Source organism: Pleurodeles waltl, chromosome 7 (assembly GCF_031143425.1).
Source record: "Pleurodeles waltl isolate 20211129_DDA chromosome 7, aPleWal1.hap1.20221129, whole genome shotgun sequence".
Lineage (NCBI taxonomy): Eukaryota > Metazoa > Chordata > Amphibia > Caudata > Salamandridae > Pleurodeles > Pleurodeles waltl.
Genome location: NC_090446.1, coordinates 1,124,001,534 through 1,124,023,077, shown reverse-complemented (window position 1 = coordinate 1,124,023,077; position 21,544 = coordinate 1,124,001,534). Strand labels below are relative to the sequence as shown.

At 43.4% G+C, this 21,544-nt stretch overlaps 1 protein-coding gene across 1 annotated transcript in view; it reads right to left on the bottom strand.

The window, feature by feature from the left end:
- Positions 1–7,262: 7,262 nt before the first annotated feature.
- Positions 7,263–21,544, bottom strand: part of LOC138245991 (monocarboxylate transporter 13-like) — a 66,204-nt gene continuing 51,922 nt past the window's right edge. The window contains exon 4 of the mRNA XM_069200118.1: positions 7,263–7,612. The gene's annotated coding sequence lies outside the window, so the exon portion shown is untranslated. The remainder of the gene's footprint in view (positions 7,613–21,544) is intronic.

Below are 21,544 nucleotides of genomic sequence, written 5' to 3'. Positions count from 1 at the left end.
CACAGTCAGACAAACGCCTTGGACTAGGGCAGCTGGTTTTAACGTTGCACTTTTCTTGTCCTTCAGTGCCGGGGGACTGGAGGGAGTTGATGAAGAGCCCTGAAGCGGACGCCCTTGCTGACCTGCCTTGAGATTGTGATATACATTGGGGAGAAGTGGCAGGCAGATGGTGGACAGTGGTGAGTAGCAGAGGGCTCCCCTCTGTCTGTCTCTCCTTATAGGCAGTCGAGAGGGCAACATTTACTACTATGTGCTTATGCTACAACAGAGGAGTTCTTATGTGGACCCAGCGTGGTATCCAATGTGTGACAGAGATGGCCAGGGTGGGCCCAGATGGGAGGTGTGTGGCGATCAATGGCAGGTTACACCGGGCACAGTTGGCCATTGTGAGTGTTTATGCACCCAATACCTAGCAAACAGAGGTTTGGGACAGTCTGCAGGAATATACCCTATTGGCAATGCACACACTGGCCTAATGGGGATGAGACTTCAACGGCTTGCACCCTACTCTCATACCCAAGACCTCCTCCAACCCTCATACTCAAAACCTGCACATGGGAATCGTAAATGAAGTGAAAAGGTTAGGATGCAGATAATGAAGGTGGAGACAGAGAAAGGGGAGAGGGTAAGGGAAAATGCAGGAATAGGAAAGGACGGAAGAGTACAGATAGAGAACAGGAAACAAAAGAAAGGAGTTTATGGAATAAAGTGAGAGGAGATCTGAGAAAGGGATACTGAAGAGAGGAGAGCACGAGGAAGAGAGACGTGAGAGGAAAAGAAAAGGAGACAAGAAAAGAAGAAGGTGAAGAGGAGGGAGAGGTAAAAGAAGAGAGGAAGAAGAGATAGATGAAAGGAGAGGAAGTGACCAAAGGAAAGAGAAACCAAGAAAGAAAGCGAGGAAGGTAAACGGAACAGGAAGAGAAGTCAGGAAGAGAAAAATAAGGAAAGCAAAGAGGAGGAATAGAAGAGAGGAAGATGATGTGTGAGGAGACAGGAACAGGAGAGTAAAGGCAGAAGAAGAGGCGGGAGGAAGGAAGAGGAGTGTGAAAGGAAAAGGAGGGAGAGAGGAAGAGGTTTTGTAGAAAAAAAGAGTATATGAGAGCAAGAGGCGAAAGGAAGAGAACTAGGGGAAGAAAAGAGAGAATGAAGCTGTACAGGAGAGATAAGCGGAGAGAAAGAAGGCAGAGTAGGAGGAAGGAGAGAGGAGTAGAGGAGCAAGAAGGAAAAGATAAGAGGAGAGGAGGAGGGGGTTGTTTGAAGAAGAGAGGAGAGTTGTTTGGAGAGGAGAGAAGTGTTGTGAGTAGAGGAGAAGAAAAGAGAGAAGACTAGAGGAGTGTTGTGATGAGAGGAGAGCAGAGGAGAGTTAATAATAGGGGAAGCGCGTTGCTGCTGCTGGGACACCGGGACCTTGATTGAAGGGCAGGAGCCCTTTAAATTACCTTCGCGCTCCCGCCGTCGTGGGAAGCGCGTTGCTGCTGCTGGGACACCGGGACCTTGATTGAAGGGCAGGAGCCCTTTAAATTACCTTCGCGCTCCCGCCGTCGCGGGAAGCGCGTTGTTGCTGCTGGGACACCGGGACCTTGATTGAAGGGCAGGAGCCCTTTAAATTACCTTCGCGCTGCCGCCGTGCGGGATGCGCGCGGGCGGCGCCCGGGCAAAGCCCGGGCGAAGGGCGGGCCCATCCTTGCCCGTCATTGCCAGGAAGAGCCAGGGCAGGGCCACCCCCCTGACATTTTGAACCAGGCAGCTTCAAGTGTAAGGCTCCCTGAAGGTACTGTGTCGGGGTTTAACAAAGCAAAAATAACTTCACCCTTATTGCGCTACTTTTCAACCAGGACTTACCGGCTTCTGGAACATATTAGTCACGGCACTTATAATTTCCCCTTCTTTCTTCTGTTATAACGTGCCTGAGAATAATATTTCACCAAGATGGGGAAAAGGAAAGCTACTAGCAATCCTATCGAGCAGGGAAGGGCAAAAAGAGCACCTCGACATGCGGCCGAAAATTGCACGCTTACCCAAATTGATGACCTTATAGAGGAAGTGGAGAGTTTGTTAGCCACCAAGCCCTCAAAATCTCGTAGGAAAGATGCTTTTGCCACCTCTAATGATATAAAATCTTTTTTCGCTCCTGCGAATAGAGACCCGCAGACATCTATATCCCAGGGCATTAGCGCAGAACTTAATAAGTCAGAAATTTTTAAGAATCCAACAGAGAGCCCTAAATTAAATCTGCCTAGTCAGCAAGATGGTGCATCCCCCCTGTTAAATTGCAATAACCGCTTCTTACCCCTTGCTCTACTATCGCCACTTGAATTAGAGAGAACGACGCCAAGGGGAACGGAGGAGCTAGCATCAGTTATAATCACTCAGAAGGAACATCCAGCTGACTTACAGTTAGCACAGATAACAGCTGAAATTTTAAGCCTTAGAGAGCATCTTACATCTTTTACCCACATGATATATGAGAAGCTGGACGGTATATCTGCAGCAATTGGGGAAATAAGGAAGCCATCACAAAAATCTGACCCTAACTCCTTGGCAAAGCCAGTTTTAATACCGGAGACATTCATGTCACAGAGGTGTAGGGGCCAAAGGGTTGAAATGGTTACACAGACCACTCAGGGGGGCAATAGTGTACTTCCTGTAGCGTGTGCTCATAATAAATGCGATATACCCTTGGACATAGGGGCTAACTGGAAGATGCACAGAGAAGGACACCTAGATAAAAGCTCCAAACGCTTCTCGGGAAATATTCCCCAAAGTCAGATTGGACATGGCGGCTACGATATTTACATGACAAATGTTCCTAAGCTAAGCAATGGCCAATTAGAGCAAGGGGAATCTCTCAAAAATAAAGTCATACATTGGATAAGAGGGACAAAGAAGTGTAGGTCCATTATAAGGGACGACATAGTTATCGCACAGAGACTCACAAGAATAGGTTTAACCTCAGATCTTATAGGGATAAAATTGACCAGTCAGAATCTAGCTAAGGGCCTTTTGGCACTCGAGAAAAAAGTGAGACCGGGTGCCTCATCCCAAGTGACACTTGTCCATAAATTTCCCCAATCATTGATAAACCGGTTTCCACAAGAGAGAAATAATACTACAATGACCCAGCATCTTTGTGCCCAGAGAAGGGATCAAAAGCATAGCCCAACTTCGGCCACAGACTGACGCAAAGCCCCCGTGACTGAAGTTGGGAGTGATGGCATACCCAGCCTCGACTCTCATATGCCAAAAAACGACTTATTTGATACCCTGGGAGCGGAACCAAAAACACATTGGAGTGGCTCGCTAGAGGAGAAGCCCCAACGAGTAATAGCTTGCTTAAATGAGACTAGGGAGAAACTGCCAGAAAATGGGGATGACCATGACTTACCGATTAAGATCTTATCTTGGAATGTGGCAGGGCTGACCCAGAAGACAGCTAACCCTGATTGGTGCAGATTTATAGATCAACACCATATTACTTTATTACAGGAGACATGGGCCCCATCTGTAGTAAATAGAGAAGGTTATTGGACCTTCCAGAAGACTGCACTCCCATCATCATCGGGCAGGGCTTCAGGCGGCCTGATAATTTGGCTAAAACACGACCTGTTCCCAAAGGTAAAAGAGATAGTAACCCCTACGAGGGATTCATTAGCCGTTGCGGTCGAAATTAGTACTGCTAGAGGTCTTGTTAGCATAATAATTGTAAACCTATACATTAGACCTGGCACCCAAAGGACCCAGACTGTTCAGATGAGCACATTAGCAGATTTTTTTAACTGCCTTCCTGACGGGCGGGGCTTAATTGTTGCGGGCGATTTTAATATGCAGTTGAACTGCAGAGATGGCAATCAGCAAGAAGGATCTCAGCTTGCAGACTTTTGGGATAGATCAGGGCCGGTGCAACCCACATCCAAGAAAGAAGGAGGCGCTTTAGAACTACTCGAAGACTTAATAAAAATAAAGGGATTAAGAATAGTAAATGGGAATACCAGATCAGATAACCCGGCGTCACCTACATACAGGAGAGGCTTATATTCTAGCCACCTGGATTACGTTTTAGTAGATGACGCCCTCTGGAAATCCCTAATTGACATGATAGTTCTCCCTCGTATTGACAGTGATCACCTAGCTTTGAGTACCTCCTTCTCTACTATCTTATTCAGCTCTAAGACACTGACAACATGGACTCTAAATAGTGCCCTCACTAGGACCAATGATTGGAAAAATGTGAAATGGGAATGGGTTGAAGTTGATGCAAATTTCCAGCTATTAATTTATAGAATAGTTGCAACAACACTTGCCCCATTGAAACATACAAATACCAAATTGGTAGATTTGGTCCATCTCCATAGTACCCTGATCACCCGATTAAAACCACATTTCCAGACGGTAAGGAGACGGACAGAGACTGGGATTAGGTCAAGGTGGTTTACCAACCCCTGCCGTCAGGCTAAACTACAGCTATTGGGAGCACTCAAGGAAGGGAACTGTCGAGAGATAAGGAAAAACAGGATTGTATATAAAGATGTACTTAAAAACGCAAAAAAAGAGTGGGCGACTAGGCATTGGAATAGGATGGTTGAGGCACTCCAGGAGAAGGATTTCAATTTATTCTGGAAACTAGTGGCAGATAAAAATAGCTCTCAAGGAATGGAAAACTACCCTGTAATCCAGCCAGAAACTTGGGTGACGCATTTTTCAAATGTATACAGAAAACCACATATCAGAAGTACTATTACACCTCTCCTAAAACCTAATGACCTTTTTGTCAATACTTCAACGTGGGGGAGTACAACACCACCCAAATTTGACCTGGACCTTTTTTCCTTAAAAAAAACAACAGAGGCTCTCCAATCAATACGTAAAGGGAAGGCCCCTGGTCTTGACGGTATTCCAGGGGATTTATATCTCTCCCGACCAACAACATGGTAATTGTATCTAAATGCGCTCAGTAATGAGATACTGAGGGGGGGAGGACTTCCTACTACGTGGCAAGGAGCAATTATAGTCCCTATTTATAAGAAAGGGCCAAGGGAACAACCTATCAACTATAGGCCTATCAGTCTTATTGACGTTAGCCAAAAGATATTCACTAAGCAAGTACTGAATAGATTACAGACATGGATAGAGGATTCCCAAATTCTCTCCGATTCTCAGGCAGGCTTCAGAAGAGGGTTGAGTACAATAGACCAGGCATTTAGGTTTAACCTTCTTTGCTGGAAATACCTGTCACTTAATAAAAGTCATTTGTATGTAGCTTTTATCGACCTAAAAGCTGCCTTTGACATGGTACCTTGGGATACATTATGGAAAGTTATGGAGAGTTATCAACCCAACAGTGAACTACTAAGACTGATTAGATACCTACATGAAGGAACTTATGCTCACGTGCGCTGGTCGGAAAGCGGCGATCTAACGGAAGCTATACCTGTCGATAGAGGGGTTAGGCAGGGGTGTATTTTGGCACCAACACTGTTTAACCTTTACATCAACAGTGCTGCGGACCAATTGCTACATTGTAATCATGATGCCCCAAGTTTAGCTGGAACCCCCGTCCCCATTTTAATGTTCGCCGATGACACTTTATTAATTTCAAGAACACCTATGGGCTTACAAAATGAATTGGACACCTTTTATAATTTTTGCTCTAAAAGAGGACTTGAAATTAACTCCACAAAATCAAAGTTCATGGTTTTTAACCTGCATAAATTATTTAGGGGAAAAATGATGATAGCAGGCCAACCAGTGGAGAGAGTCAGCCAATTTGATTATTTGGGGATTAGGCTAAGTGACTACCAACGTTGGTCAGCACAGATCAGGAAGAGTCTGACAGCACTTAGGCAAAGGTCAACAGTGATAGCGAGGAAAATAGCCAATACTTGTGAAGGGGAGATAACACCTGCCATCACCGTTTACAAAGCAGTGGCAGTAGCAGCCTCAATTTATGGTGCTGAGATTTGGGGACATACTAACTCTAGGTGTCTGACCACGGTAGAAAACCGCTTTATACAAAACTTCCTGAAGTTGCCGATGAGCACCCCTCTCACCCCGCTCAGATTTGACTTAGCCCTAAATGAAATACATAATGAAATTGCACTAAGACCACTGATGTATTGGATTCGTCTTTGGACCTCAGAGTATCGGTCCAACCTCCATATAGCATTAGATGAATTTCTCGTAAGTGACAGCGTACTAAAGATCCCTTGGTTCAGACACATTAGAGATACGTGTAAATTCCTAAAGATGGAAGAGGTATGTAGTGCTCCTCATAATTTGACCAAGGAAACAAAGGAGCGTGTAAAAAGGTGCTATTGGGAGAACATTATGGGCCAAATTTGGTTAAAAAATCATGGCAGTCTGACTCTACAGTTCTTAGACCATAAATGCAGCCCCAAATTTGAGGCCTATTTGGATAATGTAAACCCTCCCTATACTAAAACACTATTCATCAAGTTTAGATTAGGGACCCTCCCGCTTAAGTCATTTACAGCGCAATGGAGATCAGAGGACTGCAATTTAATATACTGCCACCATTGTCAAAAGACAAAAGAGTCACTCGTGCACTTCATGTTTTTCTGCCCTAGATATCTGGTACCTAGGAAAAAGTGGATTGCTCCATTATGTAAGGCAGTTGGGATAAGGGAATGGAATACAGCATTACGATTTCTAACAACTGACACAAATTATAAAATAGTTTTTTCTGTTGCGGGATACTTGCGAAGTGCATGGGCCATAAGAACAAGAGAATTATTATAAACATGTATTTTTAACACATTGGTTTTAGATCATACTTATTTTACATAATAGATCTTAACTGGCTGAAGCCAAAGACACAATGGTCTGGATCTTCAGATTTAAAGAATAATGATGATTTGCTTGTTTTTTTATTTTTATTTTTTTTAATTTTGTGACCCCATTATTTTTCTAGGGCCCTTAAAGTAAACTATGGAATTTTCTCCCTTTATACCAGACAACTGAGATAAATGATAAAACTGGCTCCTCAGCGGTGAGGTACTTGTAGAACATAGGGAAGATATGAACTAGAGAATTGTTATAATCACATGTTTTAAATAATTCGGTTTTAGATTATATTTATTTAGTTTGATAAGTTTTAATTGATTGGAGTTAAATTATAATGACCTAATATTTTTATATCTTTTGGGATACCGTAAATTTTTTAAAAATAATGCTATTCTTATATCCTTATAATTGTTAACTGACATGTTCCCTAATCATGTTATGTTTTGTATTGTCTACTTTTATGGCTTCTAGCCGAAATAAAGTTATTATGATGATGATGATGGAGTTAATATGAGGAACAGAATTATAGGAGCAGTGCTGTAGTTAAAAAACAAAAGTCTCTCCAGCCTGCTCTCTTACCCCCCGCGTGCAGCACTGCTGTCACAATGGATGGGAACCACGATGTCTCACTGTTGCTGGCCTGGAAGGAGGCTTGGATGTCCGTGTAGAAGACGGCAATACATGATGGGAAGCCAAAGGTCATTCCCTGGGACAGCACGACTGCCAGCAGCACCACCCAGGCCCAGCCCTGGTCCGGGACCTCTTGGGCCCGACCAGTGGCCATGCCGTCAAGATCCACCAACAGCTGATTCTGTAGGGGAAAGCGAGATAGTGTAAGGGGAATCAACAAAGTGAGAGAACTAAGTGAAAGATGCACTGTCAAAGCCAGTAGGTTTGACCTTTGAGACCCATTGGATTTGTCAATGTTTTTTAATCATTCAGTACGTCATCCCCCATTGTGTGAAGCATGGCTAATCGAGATAAAATAAATCTAATGACTTGGAAGAGAGGTGGGGGGACAACACACAGGGCATAGGTGGGGAGCTTCAACAGAGAGGGCGTGGGTAGGGCAGCATAGAGAACATGGTTGGGGAAGCAATGTGGGAGTGGGCAAGAGAAGCATAAGGAGTGTATGAGTGGTAGGAAGCAATATGGAGGGCAGGGGGACTGAAGCAACATAGAGGACAGGAGTGGGGAGAAGAAGCAATGGGCAACAGGAAAGAAGGCTATGGGTGGGCTGAAGCAACACAATGGGTGGAGGAAGGACAGAAATAACATACAGGGTGGGGTGAAGAGGAGAAGCAATGGGTGGCGGAATAACATGAAGTGGGTGGAGGAGAAGCAAACACGCCTGAAAGCAACAGTGCATGACAAAAGAGCGAATGTACCATAGAGGTGATGGGTAGAAGCACATGGGTGACCGACAATAACACAAAGTGCAGTGGGGGAGAAGTATATGAGGGAGAAATCTGAAAAACATATTAACTTCCATGAAGTGCATAGCCCAAAAACAGAAGTAGTGCTGGAAAAGCAAGCAGTAGAAGCATGGCAACCAACCAATCAAAAGGTATGGTAAATAGGCTGTGCTCCATGGGAGGGACAAACACATGGTTGACAACCTGGGACCCAAATGTGAAGCAGGCAAATAAGAGTGACAGGAAAGCAAAACAATGGTAAGCAGTAGGCAGGCTCCAAGCCCCAGTATACTATTGGTAACCCCACAATGTCTCACAACGTAAAGCACATGCGCTGTCTAATAGACTTGACCTAAAAAATAACAAGGGCAACAGAAATGAAGTGTGAGTTGAACACAGAGCAGGGCATGGGAAATAAGAACAGTGTGAGAGGAGAAAGTAAAGGAAAACTAGAACAGAAGGTAGCAGTGCTTAACTTGTAAAAACAAAATACAGACATAATAATAAGTTCAGGGATTTTCTTCCAGGCCGGATGTCGGTGCAGCTGAATGCCAGAATAGCCAAATACCAAGGCTATTTAGTATTGATTGCACATGATTTCTTTAACTTCCATCCTATACTTCGTGTCTCTTTAACGAAGTATACCAAGTTCTTTTTCACACCAGATGTCTCTCTATGTCAACATATTTATATCTTTCAGTTCCTCCTTCCTTCTCACTTTTCTGTCTTTTTCTCCCTTGCTATTAGTCAAAGTCTGATAAAAATGATGTTGGTACCCACTAAGCAACCACCGCACAAATTCATTACGGGGAGACAGTATGAGAATAGGAGAGGACAGGCAAAGAGAAGGAGGGGATAATGTAATTGGAAGTGTGGACAAAGTGAGGGAGAGAAGACATAGGCGAAGATAGGGTGTGCCAAGGGGAAGGGACAGCAGGGTGGTGGGAAGAGGGAGGCATAGAGAAGGGAAGAGATGAGATGAAGAGGGAATTGAGGGAGAGGTGACTGCCAGGAGGTTAAGGCAGTCCAGGATGAGAGAAAGAGTTGATAGGTGGGTAAGAAAGGACAGGATCTGGGTAGGACAAAGGACAGAGGGGTAGAGAGGTTGATGTATGTGGAAGAGAGGACAGGAGGAGAACAAAGGAAAGGTTGAGAAAAACATGGAAATGCAGGTGGGAAAAGGAGAGGGAGAATGTAGGAGAGGATACTGGTATCAGAAGATCCTATCATGGTGAAAGTTGAGAATAAATACAAGTAGGTGGAGATGTGGACAGGGCGAGGGTGGTCTAGAGTTGAAAGAGGAGTAAGTTCTTGAAACTAGAAACTATTCCTTATGCTAACCGATAATGAATTACATGGTGTCAATATTCATATCTAAGTTGGGAAAAAAAAGTTTTAGACAGAGGAAATGATCATTCTAGGACACATGCTTTCAACTCAGAGTATGTCACACATGTGGTGGAGTCAACCACGTTTAGAATAATTGAGGAAGTCACATGTCTCCTCCCCACTCCAATTATTTTATTTGCTTTGATTTTAGCATATCCACAATACCAATCTAATTAAATACATTGCTATCAACAATCCCACTACATGTGACAATTTCCTAAAAAAAATTCCATAACATACAAAGGGGAAACTGACAATGATTCATGCAACCCAATGCAGTGCAAAATTCAACTGTGCTTGAGCTGCATTACATTGACAAAAAATTGGTCTCATTGTATTCACATCAGGTTGTGTGTCCCTCGGCTGCCGAAAAAACAAACATAAAAAATGTTGTGCTTCTGTGATGCTGTACCTTAAGTAGCATTGTCCCTTAGTGTAAAAGCTATCAATAAGTATCTTGTGTGACTTTTGTACTCTAAGTATACCCTGATGTACAACTACCTTTGCGCAGACGATTGACCATGGGTAAACTGTGGGTTTTTGCGATTATCACTAGTATTATACATTCAGAAATCTGTAACTTTTGCCACTTTTTTGCACTTTTTAATTTAGTGCTCATATTCCATGCAATGCTAAGTCATGCAACCTTGTGTGGCTTTACTAGCCATGGGTTTATCTAACTCTTATGGGAGTTTAAGCAGTTCCAACCCAATAATGCCCCCTTTACATTCTATACCATGGAATTTTATTCTAGGCGATGCAAAGCCATTTATAGCACTGCTCGTGGATACCTTCAGCGGAAAACGACCTTTTGCGTGAGAAACTTGATCAATGCCAATGTTTGAGTCGCTATGTGCCATGCAAGCTCCCTAGGAAACAAAGGTACATCTGGGCTTCAGTATCTCACAATATGAAAAATAAGTTAAGAGGGTCTTAAATATCCAAATATTTCAGAACAATCTGCACAGGCCTGGAGAATATAAATGCATTGGAGAGCATCCCCCAGAGTACTAGGATTGGAGTTTCAGCATATGCTGGTTGACTACTTTTTTCTACCACCAGATAAATAAGAGCAGGACAAAACAATATGATTGCTATCCTGGAATCTATTTTAGCCTATGCAACAAGAAGACTCTCGAACCCAACATCCCTGATTTATTTCAATGGGGAGAACCCTAGTTCCCAAAATTCAGAAAAGAACACTGTTCCATAGCATCCACTTAATGTAAAAGGTATCCATGCACGCAACCCTTCTCCACACCACCAAAGACTACAGGATATAAATAATTTGTATGACTGTAAACTCACTAATCCATTACTAATTTATTGTGTATTACCCAACCTGCACTACAAGTTCTCACGTTTTTATTAGAAAGTTAGATCTTACATTGAGATCTACAATATTCAAAATGACATCTATTAATACAGCTTTAAAAAGGAGCTAAAAATGTAAAACAAAAATACAATACATCAATTCATTAACTGGACAATTTATCATCTTCCTTAGCGGCTATTGCTGATATAATACCATATTTTTAAAAAGTGGTTTTTAAAATCTCTGTTGATAATTTTTTAAGGCAGGACAAGCAAATATAGCGTGTTCAATCGTCTGTACATCATTTTTAAACAAGGTGCATATTGTCTCTTCCCAAATTACGTTCTGCCATGCATCCATCACTGATTGTATTGGTAAACATTTCAGTCTATATAGCATTATGCATCTTCGCACTCTATGATCCTAGTTCCACTTCAAATACACATAAGGAACAGATGCCTGACAAGATTGAATAATATAACGGAAACAAGACTTTCCTCTACACATCTCTATATCATTTTCAATGGGCCAATTTATCATAGTATATTTTAAATAGTGTTTAAGATAAACAATTTATAATCTGAATATCCAGTCTAGTCAAAGTAAAGTGCTGAAGTGCAGTTAAAATATGAATTAAGTCTCAATAGTTGTGGAATGACATTCCGAAGCCATAAGACTCCTTAAGGACTTTTCTTTAGGATGTAATAGGCAATGGTACCAACGTAATATAGCAGCCAATCATCTTATGAAAGTGCTTACCAATCCTAATTCCAACCTTAGAGCTTCTATTGATATCATGGAATTTAAAGTGCAAATAGTGTGAAGAATCTTCCCCTCCAGCTTATGCATAATGTGCCACTGACTAATTCTTATTGTCTCTATAGCATATAAGAGTGTCAGTGGAATCATTATTTTGTATACTGTTGAAACATGATTAAAGTACCTTTGACCTGTTGCTCCATAAAGTTTCTTTAGTGCATTTCCATGGGCCAATGCCCTATTTGATGTATGTGTGATATGTTCGCTACCAGCCAAATTTGCTCAAATAAATCTGCCAAGATAAGGATAAATTCTACTGCTTCTATGACATACTTATTAGGAAACCACTCATACTTTGAATTTATCTGAAACTCCTTTTGGAGGAAACCCCATAATCTTAGTTTTATTTTTACTTACCTTTAGGAAAAGAGTATATGAGCAGGATGATGAGGTATGAAGATGTCTGGAGACCTTTCGGAGTCAGGTCTAAAATGGCAATATCATCCACATAAACGAATGTACCTGAAGGGTAAGAGCCTAATTCTGCTGTACCACTGGCTGCCTTACTCAACACATTGGGCAGATCTGCCATATATAATGAGAAACGAAAGGGGGCAAACAGGCATCCCTGCTTCAAGCCATTTCAGGTGGTGTTAGAAATGGGGTCTTTGGGTAGCATTCAGTTTGCACTATGTCCAAGCAGGGACCCTCACTCTAGTCAGGGTAAGGGAGCTACACACTGGGATAGCCCCTGCTCACCCCCTTGGGAGCTTGGCACAAGCAGTCAGGCTTATCCCAAAGGCAATGTGTAAAGTATTTGTACCAACATACACAGTCATACAGTGAAAACACTGCAAAATGGACACCACACCAGTTTAGAAAAAAAGCCAATATTTATCTAAATCAAACAAGACCAGAACAGTTTAGAAACAAAGCCAAAAAAACTTGTGATGTGTCCACGTTCTGTTTTTGGGAAGTTCCTGTCACGGGCGCTAGGCCTACCCACACAAGTGAGGTATAATTTTTATCGGGAGACTTGGGGGAACGCTGGGTAAAAGGAAATTTGTGGCTCCTCTCAGATTCCAGAACTTTCTGTCACCGAAATGTGAGGAAAATGTGTTTTTTAGCCAAATTTTGATGTTTGCAAAGGATTCTGGGTAACAGAACCTGGTCAGAGCCCCACAAGTCACCCCATCTTGGATTCCCCTAGGTCTCTAGTTTTCAAAAATGCACAGGTTTGGTAGGTTTCCCTAGGTGCCGGCTGAGCTAGAGGGCAATATCTACAGGTAGGCCCTTTGGAAAAAACACCTGTTTTCTGTGAAAAAATGGGATGTGTCCACGTTGTGTTTTGGGGCATTTCCTGTCGTGGGCACTAGGCCTACCCACACAAGTGAGGTAGCATTTTTATCGGGAGACTTGGGGGAACGCTGGGTGGAAGGAAATTTGTGGCTCCTCTCAGATTCCAGAACTTTCTGTCACCGAAATGTGAGGAAAATTTGTTTTTTTAGCCAAATTGTGAGGTTTGCAAAGGATTCTGGGTAACAGAACCTAGTCAGAGCCCCACAAGTCACCCCATCTTGGAGTCCTCTAGGTCTCTAGTTTTCAAAAATGCACAGGTTTGGTAAGTTTCTCTAGGTGCCAGCTGAGCTAGAGGCCAAAATCTACAGGTAGGACCTTTGCAAAAAACACCTCTGTTTTCTGTGAAAAAATGGGATGTGTCGACGTTGTGTTTTGGGGCATTTCCTGTCGCGGGCGCTAGGCCTACCCACACAAGTGAGGTATCATTTTTATTGGGAGACTTGGGGGAACATAGAATAGCAAAACACAAGTGTTAATACCCCTTGTCTTTCTCTACATTTTTTCCCTCCAAATATAAGAGAGTGTGTAAAAAAGACGTCTATTTGAGAAATGCCCTGGTATTCACATGCTAGTATGGGCACCCCGGAATTCAAAGATGTGCAAATAACCACTGCTCCTCAACACCTTATCTTGTGCCCATTTTGGAACTACAAAGATTTTCTTGATAGCTATTTTTTACTCTTTATATTTCAGCAAATGAATTGCTGTATACCCCGTATAGAATGAAACCCACTGCAGGATGCAGCTCATTTATTGGCTCTGGGTACCTAGAGTTCTTGATGAACCTACAAGTCCTATATATCCCGCAACCAGAGGAGTCCAGCAGACGTAACAGTATATTGCTTTAAAAAATCTGACATTGCAGGAAAAAGTTACAGAGTAAAACGTAGAGGAAAATTGCAGTTTTTTTACCTCAATTTCAATATTCTGTTTTTTCAGTTTTTATTTTTATGTATGTAGGAAACCCTTGTAGGATCTACACAAATTACCCCTTGCTGAATTCAGAATTTTGTCTTCTTTTCAGAAATGTTTCAGTTTCTGGGATCCAGCATTGGTTTCACGCCCATTTCTGTCACTGACTGGAAGGAGGCTGAAAGCACAAAAAATCGTAAAAATGGGGTATGTCCCAGTAAAATGCCTAAATTGGGTTGAAAAATTGGGTTTTATGATTCAAGTCTGCCTGTTCCTGAATGCTGGGAAGCTGGTGATTTTAGCACCGCAAACCCTTTGTTGATGTCATTTTCAGAGAAAAAAACAAAAGCCTTCTTCTGCAGCCCCTTTTTTCCCATTTTTTTGGAAAAAACTTCATTTTCACTGTATTTTGACTAATTTCCTGGCCTTCTTCTGGGGAACCCACAAAGTCTGGGTACCTCTAGAATCCCTAGGATGTTGGAAAAAAAGGACGAAAATTTGGCGTGGGTAGCTTATGTGAACAAAAAGTTATGAGGGTCTAAGCGCGAACTGCCCCAAATAGCCACAAAAAGGCTCGGCACAGGAGGGGGAAAAGGCCCGGAAGCGAAGGGGTTAATGACTTGGGGACCGACCCTGTTAAATGGAGAATTGCACTTTTGACAATAACTTTGACTGCGAGCAAACTTTTTTCTTTAGTTTGTCACCTTCGCACTCACAGCGGCGCTTTGAAACGGCTTGCTTATGTCAACTGTTTTACGTTTTATTTTCAGTTTGTATGGCAAAAAAAGTCCTATTAGGAATTTATAACGCTAATAGCTCTAACTCAAACAAACCCGAGTCTCATTGGAAATGCTTTTTAATGGTCTGGGTTGACAGAGCAGCTGTCACTAGACAATATGTGAGCATTACTAGAGAGGGACTTTGGCTTCACCCACATGTTGGGAGTCAGGAGTACATCTTTTGATTGAGCAGAAGTATTGTGGTTCCACAAAAAAAGTGCTTGCTCTCCACACAGCTGTGATCATTTTGTTAATTCATCCAGCAGCCTAAGCTGGACTTTCAGGGGCACACACATGACACTGTAATGCTGTTAAAGCGTCTTAGATAACGAGATAATTTATGTTGTTTATCTTTTGCAGCAGCACAGATGGGAAAAGGGCAGTCATTAACGTACAATGCTCTGTAGGTCTGGTTCGACAGTGCAGCTTTCACCTGACCTTTTCACTTACACCAATATTATTTTAGAGTTATTTGCCTCTACACAATACATATTCATTCCCATGCTATTTACTAGTAATGTTTCACATTACCATACAAAATTAGTTTTCAAGCCAGAACTATTGGCATTTCCGATTCTTATTTGGGGGCCCAGATCTGAACGATTAAAGTATGCTGAGTACCTCACAGCTTCTTAATGCACTGATCTTAAGTTTTCTGTTGAGCCTCACGACTTGTTAAATTTCTTGTTTTGCTACACACATCGAAACCGTAGAAACACATATGGTATTATGTAAAACGCATTTTAGCTTGTAAACGAATGCAATGTATGGTTGAAAAATTACAATAAAAATAAAAAACAGGTTGAGAGAGAGAAGAGCAAGGTAAAGAGACTCTGGATGGATAGAGAGAGGAAGGTGACTAGTTTTCACATTTTTGCCAGGCCTGCTTCTATCAGCTTGAAATTACACATCTGCTTTATTTGGAATGAGGCAGGCTGATGACATGTTTACACAGCGGTTGGATTCGGAGCTGGATAAGATAAACAAAATAACATGCAGATCCTCTAAACTTGGCAGCCATACACAGCCAAGGGGTGTCGTAATTGTGTTTTCGGCATGGTACTGTGTAATCATTTGTAAGGGAACATGCGGATATCAGCGTCTCAGCTAGAAACAGGATACCAACATGTTAAGAGTAGTTATATTTATTATCACCTTCATCGGCATTAGTAATACGATATTTTTTAGCACAACATACATACCAAGGAGTCTCTGGGCACTAACAGAAAGACCTACCGATGCCGGGGAACATGAGCATCAAGCATAGATGTACGAAAACTAGTTACTAAAAATTCAAGTTTTCGCGCCTTCCTGAAATTCAGCAAAGTGGTTGCGGAGTGCAGTTTCAGGGTAAGCTGTGCTTGGCTTGTGTTGCCCTGGGCTCGAGAGGCTTGGACGCCCCATTTGCAAAGCGCTTCGTCCGTTCTGTAATCTCTCTTTGGGCTTCAAATCACGCCCATGCCACGCCAGTCACTTACAGGGAGTGCAGAATTATTAGGCAAGTAGTATTTTTGAGGATTAATTTTATTATTGAACAACAACCATGTTCTCAATGAACCCAAAAAACTCATTAATATCAAAGCTGAATATTTTTGGAAGTAGTTTGTAGTTTGTTTTTAGTTTTAGCTATGTTAGGGGGATATCTGTGTGTGCAGGTGACTATTACTGTGCATAATTATTAGGCAACTTAACAAAAAAATATATATACCCATTTCAATTATTTATTATTACCAGTGAAACCAATATAACATCTCAACATTCACAAATATACATTTCTGACATTCAAAAACAAAACAAAAACAAATCAGTGACCAATATAGCCACCTTTCTTTGCAAGGACACTCAAAAGCCTGCCATCCATGGATTCTGTCAGTGTTTTGATCTGTTCACCATCAACATTGCGTGCAGCAGCAACCACAGCCTCCCAGACACTGTTCAGAGAGGTGTACTGTTTTTCCTCCTTGTAAATCTCACATTTGATGATGGACCACAGGTTCTCAATGGGGTTCAGATCAGGTGAACAAGGAGGCCATGTCATTAGATTTCCTTCTTTTATACCCTTTCTTGCCAGCCACGCTGTGGAGTACTTGGACGCGTGTGATGGAGCATTGTCCTGCATGAAAATCATGTTTTTCTTGAAGGATGCAGACGTCTTCCTGTACCACTGCTTGAAGAAGGTGTCTTCCAGGAACTGGCAGTAGGACTGGGAGTTGAGCTTGACTCCATCCTCAACCCGAAAAGGCCCCACAAGCTCATCTTTGATGATACCAGCCCAAACCAGTACTCCACCTCCACCTTGCTGGCGTCTGAGTCGGACTGGAGCTCTCTGCCCTTTACCAATCCAGCCACGGGCCCATCCATCTGGCCCATCAAGACTCACTCTCATTTCATCAGTCCATAAAACCTTAGAAAAATCAGTCTTGAGATATTTCTTGGCCCAGTCTTGACGTTTCAGCTTGTGTGTCTTGTTCAGTGGTGGTCGTCTTTCAGCCTTTCTTACCTTGGCCATGTCTCTGAGTATTGCACACCTTGTGCTTTTGGGCACTCCAGTGATGTTGCAGCTCTGAAATATGGCCAAACTGGTGGCAAGTGGCATCGTGGCAGCTGCACGCTTGACTTTTCTCAGTTCATGGGCAGTTATTTTGCGCCTTGGTTTTTCCACACGCTTCTTGCGACCCTGTTGACTGTTTTGAATGAAACGCTTGATTGTTCGATGATCACGCTTCAGAAGCTGTGCAATTTTAAGAGTGCTGCATCCCTCTGCAAGATATCTCACTATTTTTGACTTTTCTGAGCCTGTCAAGTCCTTCTTTTGACCCATTTTGCCAAAGGAAAGGAAGTTGCCTAATAATTATGCACACCTGATATAGGGTGTTGATGTCATTAGACCACACCCCTTCTCATTACAGAGATGCACATCACCTAATATGCTTAATTGGTAGTAGGCTTTCGAGCCTATACAGCTTGGAGTAAGACAACATGCATAAAGAGGATGATGTGGTCAAAATACTCATTTGCCTAATAATTCTGCACTCCCTGTACATTGGTTCATGGGCTTGCCTTTTAAAATCCGCTTGCTTTCATTTGTGAAAGGCATGCATACGTCATGCCTTTTCCGGTATTTAGCCCACCTACACAGCACCGGTAAAGTACCAAAAACATAGGAGGATCGATGTTTTCAGCCTGGGGTCCGGACTACTTTATCTTTTTCTTTTCCACGCAGCGCGATTGCGCTGCGTTTTTTTTGCTTTACAACGCTAATAGCTCTAATCCAAACAAATGCGAGACCCGTTGCATTGAAAATGCTTGTGTTTATTATCGTTGATGTGGGAAATCTTACAAACCACCTCGAAGCTGGATCTCAAACTTCGGGATGGACCAAATTCAGGACAAAACTGGAACCAGTATTATAAAATATCTTGTTCATCATGCATGCTGTTTTAAAGAACCATCTGTGAGAGGCAATGACTTTAGTATTTATGATTGGTCGCGTGACTACTTCAAATATTTTACTCTTGGTAAAAGGTAAAGGGATGCCCTCTGACATCCCAGCTACAACTGCCCTTTAATGATGAAACGTGTCTAGAAGGGATCTTAGATCCCACTGTTTCCTTCATTTAAGAAAGATTAACCGCACTCCAAAGTTATTGTATGCTTTTCGTGCTTTAATGCTGAACTCCATTAATCCGTAAAGCAACACATTACAAGGCCACCCAACGCGTTTCGGTCATCCTGACCTTGTTCACAGGCATTTCCTGTTGAGCCCTTTTCCATCTATGCAAGAGACACCCGGGGAGCTCTGATCAAGGGCCGTCAACCACAGCTGTGGCAACATCAATATGTATCTCAGAGAGTAAAATATCAAATGCTTCTCTGTTAAAGCAACATTGCATTTTTACAGTTATAAGTCATAGAAACCCCTCAAAATGAAATAATAAATCCTCTGGCGAGGAAGCGCTACCCACAGCATAGCTTGAGACACATACCTGCCAGAAGAGAATGTCAAATCTACTATTAGAAGAAGCTGAACAGGAGGTGCAGCCAAGCATCATGGCGGAAGTCTCATGAGTCTTGGGAGCTCTCTCCCAAGCACAGCCCCATCTGACAGGTGGGACTGTTGCAGGGGACTGCCCATGCTGAAGGTGACGTTCGTGAAGTCTCAGTGGGGATGTACCACAGGGAAATGCAGATTGTGTTGCTGAGCCCGGACCATGCCCTTCTACCCAGAGGGTAGCAGGAGGCCTCTCGTGGAGATAGCTTGGTAGAAGACCATGCTGGCTGACCAGATGTGGGGTATTGACAGGTCTGGTTGGAATCTTACCAGGGATTTTGGATTTCATGGGGTCTTTAATGTTAAAGAGTCCAGCCACCAATGGTTAAGACAGGGTTCTTGGCTTCAGTGGCGCCGTGGGCACCCTGTGGGCTCTTAGTGGAGGGATATTTGGACAACAATCCTGGAGTCACAGTCAGACAAACGCCTTGGACTAGGGCAGCTGGTTTTAACGTTGCACTTTTCTTGTCCTTCAGTGCAGGGGGACTGGAGGGAGTTGATGAAGAGCCCTGAAGCGGACGCCCTTGCTGACCTGCCTTGAGATTGTGATATACATTGGGGAGAAGTGGCAGGCAGATGGTGGACAGTGGTGAGTAGCAGAGGGCTCCCCTCTGTCTGTCTCTCCTTATAGGCAGTCGAGAGGGCAACATTTACTACTATGTGCTTATGCTACAACAGAGGAGTTCTTATGTGGACCCAGCGTGGTATCCAATGTGTGACAGAGATGGCCAGGGTGGGCCCAGATGGGAGGTGTGTGGCGATCAATGGCAGGTTACACCGGGCACAGTTGGCCATTGTGAGTGTTTATGCACCCAATACCTCGCAAACTGAGGTTTGGGACAGTCTGCAGGAATATACCCTATTGGCAATGCACACACTGGCCTAATGGGGATGAGACTTCAACGGCTTGCACCCTACTCTCATACCCAAGACCTCCTCCAACCCTCATACTCAAAACCTGCACATGGGAATCGTAAATGAAGTGAAAAGGTTAGGATGCAGATAATGAAGGTGGAGACAGAGAAAGGGGAGAGGGTAAGGGAAAATGCAGGAATAGGAAAGGACGGAAGAGTACAGATAGAGAACAGGAAACAAAAGAAAGGAGTTTATGGAATAAAGTGAGAGGAGATCTGAGAAAGGGATACTGAAGAGAGGAGAGCACGAGGAAGAGAGACGTGAGAGGAAAAGAAAAGGAGACAAGAAAAGAAGGTGAAGAGGAGGGAGAGGTAAAAGAAGAGAGGAAGAAGAGATAGATGAAAGGAGAGGAAGTGACCAAAGGAAAGAGAAACCAAGAAAGAAAGCGAGGAAGGTAAACGGAACAGGAAGAGAAGTCAGGAAGAGAAAAATAAGGAAAGCAAAGAGGAGGAATAGAAGAGAGGAAGATGATGTGTGAGGAGACAGGAACAGGAGAGTAAAGGCAGAAGAAGAGGCGGGAGGAAGGAAGAGGAGTGTGAAAGGAAAAGGAGGGAGAGAGGAAGAGGTTTTGTAGAAAAAAAGAGTATATGAGAGCAAGAGGCGAAAGGAAGAGAACTAGGGGAAGAAAAGAGAGAATGAAGCTGTACAGGAGAGATAAGCGGAGAGAAAGAAGGCAGAGTAGGAGGAAGGAGAGAGGAGTAGAGGAGCAAGAAGGAAAAGATAAGAGGAGAGGAGGAGGGGGTTGTTTGAAGAAGAGAGGAGAGTTGTTTGGAGAGGGGAGAAGTGTTGTGAGTAGAGGAGAAGAAAAGAGAGAAGACTAGAGGAGTGTTGTGATGAGAGGAGAGCAGAGGAGAGTTAATAATAGGGGAAGCGCGTTGCTGCTGCTGGGACACCGGGATCTTGATTGAAGGGCAGGAGCCCTTTAAATTACCTTCGCGCTCCCGCCGTCGTGGGAAGCGCGTTGCTGCTGCTGGGACACCAGGACCTTGATTGAAGGGCAGGAGCCCTTTAAATTACCTTCGCGCTCCCGCCGTCGCGGGAAGCGCGTTGTTGCTGCTGGGACACCGGGACCTTGATTGAAGGGCAGGAGCCCTTTAAATTACCTTCGCGCTCCCGCCGTGCGGGATGCGCGCGGGCGGCGCCCGGGCAAAGCCCGGGCGAAGGGCGGGCCCATCCTTGCCCGTCATTGCCAGGAAGAGCCAGGGCAGGGCCACCCCCCTGACATTTTGAACCAGGCAGCTTCAAGTGTAAGGCTCCCTGAAGGTACTGTGTCGGGGTTTAACAAAGCAAAAATAACTTCACCCTTATTGCGCTACTTTTCAACCAGGACTTACCGGCTTCTGGAACATATTAGTCACGGCACTTATAATTTCCCCTTCTTTCTTCTGTTATAACGTGCCTGAGAATAATATTTCACCAAGATGGGGAAAAGGAAAGCTACTAGCAATCCTATCGAGCAGGGAAGGGCAAAAAGAGCACCTCGACATGCGGCCGAAAATTGCACGCTTACCCAAATTGATGACCTTATAGAGGAAGTGGAGAGTTTGTTAGCCACCAAGCCCTCAAAATCTCGTAGGAAAGATGCTTTTGCCACCTCTAATGATATAAAATCTTTTTTCGCTCCTGCGAATAGAGACCCGCAGACATCTATATCCCAGGGCATTAGCGCAGAACTTAATAAGTCAGAAATTTTTAAGAATCCAACAGAGAGCCCTAAATTAAATCTGCCTAGTCAGCAAGATGGTGCATCCCCCCTGTTAAATTGCAATAACCGCTTCTTACCCCTTGCTCTACTATCGCCACTTGAATTAGAGAGAACCACGCCAAGGGGAACGGAGGAGCTAGCATC